We start from the raw sequence: 3,593 nt of genomic DNA on the forward strand, positions 1-3,593 counted from the left end.
GTAATTAAGAAGCTGCCTAGAAACTCAAACGTGGAAATAATTCACAAAGAACTCACTGAACACGGAATTCCTGTAGAAAAGATACGTCAGCTCGAAAGATTCCGAGAAGGAAAAATTGTTAAACTACCTATATTCTTAGTCGAGGTCAAAAGAAACGAAAAGGGTAAACAAATCTACCAAATAAAGCAACTTCGTGGATTAGACGTCATAGTCCGTGCTTACAAATCCAGACCTGGCCCTGTGCAATGCCACAGGTGCCAGAGATACGGACACACTCGAGATCTATGTCATTACAAACCTAGGTGTCTTAAATGCGCCGAACCGCACGAAACTTACACCTGTAAAGAAGAACAAGGACAAACTACCAGCGCTCTGCGTTCTGTGCGGCGATTGCCACCCGAGCAACTCGAAGGAATGTAAATACCATCCGGATAACCTACCCAAAAGAGTCTTCAATAAGAGCAATCAAAACGAGAAAAATCATGAACAGGAACAATTTCAATTAAATAAAGAAGATTTTCCTACTCTCCCTGGAGCTACGGAAAACGAAAATACTAAAAATCAACCATTCTGGACAACTCAAAAGGAAAACAAAAATAAACAAGAAAGCGAAGCTAAAGAAGTTTCATTTTTTGAGTGGATAAAAACCCAACTTCTAAAAGCGAAAGAATTCGTTACAGAATTTAAAAAAGCAAAAAACATCATGGGTAAACTCGAGTTTGGAATGGCCGCAATTGAATATTTCACTTGAATATGACTTTTAGACCTCATAGCAGTATAAACGCGATGAGTTCAGCTACCAATAGCTTCTTAAAAATTTCCTATTTCAATGCGAACGGTGTCATAAAACAATATCAAGAAATTAAAAATTACTTGGATAAGTACAACATTGATGTCAGGATGATAGGTGAAACTCACCTTAAAGCTTGAGATAAATTTAAAATAAACGGCTACAATATTATAAGGAAAGACAGAACTCGAAGTAGATTATCATTAAAAATCACTTAAAGCATACTGAAAATGATCTTCCTCACAATAGTCTGCTCGAATTTACTTCAGCTATCATTTATACTGCTTTAAATGAAGCCTACCTATCTATTTCTATTTACAATCCTCCTAATAATCTGATGACTAATAATGACCTGGATATCTTAACCTCCACCAACTTCCCGACTATCATCGCAGGGGACTTGAACGCAAAGCATAATGCTGGGAATTCTAGAAGATCTAACAGCAATGGAAACATTTTACATAACTATTTAATTAGCAACGACCTCAATTTTGATGCTCCCACTTCTCCAACAAGATTTGGTGCTAACGGAAACGGCGAAGTTTTGGACATTGTACTTCTTAAAAATATTCCTCATACCCCTCTCTTAGAAGTAATAACGGACTTAAATTCCGATCATCTTCCAGTGAACTTCGACTTTTATGGCTTTTATCCCCCGTTAAAGAAACACAGAACTAAGATAAATCGGACCCAATTCTCTGATACTATGAAAGACTATAATTGCAAAAATAATTATAATCATTGCGGTGATATCGAAGATGAAATTTATAAATTCACCACTAAAATGAAAGATGCAATCAATAATGCGACTTATCCCTGCAAAAGCACTAATTTTCTCTCCCTTCCTAAATATATAAAAGATATTATTACAGAGAAGAATAGAAAACATAAGGAATGGCAGCGGTCCGGAGACCCTCGTGCCAAAAGGCACATCAACTTTTTAAACAGGAAAATCAAGCAAGAAATTATGGAATTCAGAAACAAAAAATGGGACTTTCTCCTATCAAACCTGGATCCTCAAGATCAAGCAGTATGGAAAATTGCTAAATCTCTATGAAATAGCAGACCAAATCAAACTCATGCAATTCATCACATGGGAATCTCCTATCAATCTGAGGACGAGATTGCTAATATAATGGCTAATGAATTAGAGAAAATATTTCAACCTCACCCGCCTGAGAATAACTCCCAAGAAGAAGAAGAAGTTAATTTTACCATTGACAGTATTAACAATTATCCTATAACAAATTTCATTCCCTTTACTTCACCAAGAGAAGTAAGAGAAATTATTCACAAACTCAAGCCAAGGAAAGCCAAAGGCTATGATCAAATTAGCAATGAAGCACTTAAAGCTCTTCCTAGACGTTGTATTACTAACATAGTCAATATTTTTAATGCCTGCATCCGAAATAATTATTTCCCTCAGCAATGGAAACACTCAATAATAGTCAATATCTTAAAACCAAAGAAAGATCCTAAGCTCGTCACTTCCTACAGACCTATCAGTCTTTTACCTTCATTAGGAAAAGTATTTGAGAAAATCCTCTGCTCAAGGCTCACTAACCATCTCGAAAGACTCAATTTAATAGAGGATCTGCAATTCGGCTTCCGCAGTGGACACTGCACGACTCATCAAATTCTCAATTTGGTGGAATTTGTGTCGCAAGCCTTTACTAAGAAAAACGGGGTGGCTGCATGCTATCTCAACTTCGAAAAGGCCTTTGATAGAGTGTGGCATGCAGGCCTCCTGCATAAATTGAATAATTTTATGCTTCCAAACAGTTTCGTAAAACTCATTAGTTCCTATCTGAAAAACAGGACTTTTCAAGTTCGCTGCGGTGACGCCTTATCTGTCAGAAAAAGAATTCATAGCGGGGTCCCGCAAGGATCCGTTCTTCCCCCCCGGCTCTATAATGTTTATATCAATGATTTCCCGCACCCATTCAACACGAAAATACTCAAATATGCTGACGACACTGTAGTACTGACTGAATCCAGAAGTCCCCAGCTCGCTCTAAGTAATTTACAAATGCATCTCAATATGATCAATCACTGGTGCAAGACTTGGAAAATTAAGCTCAACGCCTCTAAATATTGTATTGTGCTCTATCGGAGATACAAAACAAGATTAAGAGTCAACACTGATATCTGCTTAGATAGAACCCTAATCCCTGTAGCTAATTCCTATAAATATTTAGGTGTTTACATAGATAAGTCTCTCAACTTCAAAGATCATATTTCTTATATCTTAAACAAAGCAAATGCAAAATGATTATTAATCAATAAGATCATGCAATTTATCCTATTATCGGCAAAAAATCGAAGCTCAGTCTAAAAATAAAGAAAATGCTTTACATATCTCTAATTCGACCGATCATGCTATATGCAGTGCCGGCCTGGGCAATCGCCAATAAAACTGAGCGCAAAAAATTGGATATACTTCAAAATAAAATTCTACGCAGCATTGTGAATGCACCTTGGTACGTGAGAAATTCTACAATTCATAACGACCTGGATATTCCATCTGTGCATAACTTTATACTCATGACAGCTCACAACTTCTTCGAGAAGATGAAGTATAGTCAGTATAACGCAATTAAACAAATGTTGGATTATGATCCAACCATTGAATATACTGTCAAACGCCCAAGGACAATTCATCACAATTCGTTATGGTGGTAACTTGTAAATTTTAATTTTAAAATTTACTTGAACTCTAATTGGACTCTATTCTATTATTTGTGTTGCATCTTATACTTATGTTAATCAAGAAAATTTTTTATTCAAGATTTTTATGTTACTA

This window comes from Stegodyphus dumicola, chromosome 1 (assembly GCF_044657685.1).
Source record: "Stegodyphus dumicola isolate Sdum_Otavi_A_Nest chromosome 1, ASM4465768v1".
Classification (NCBI taxonomy): domain Eukaryota; kingdom Metazoa; phylum Arthropoda; class Arachnida; order Araneae; family Eresidae; genus Stegodyphus; species Stegodyphus dumicola.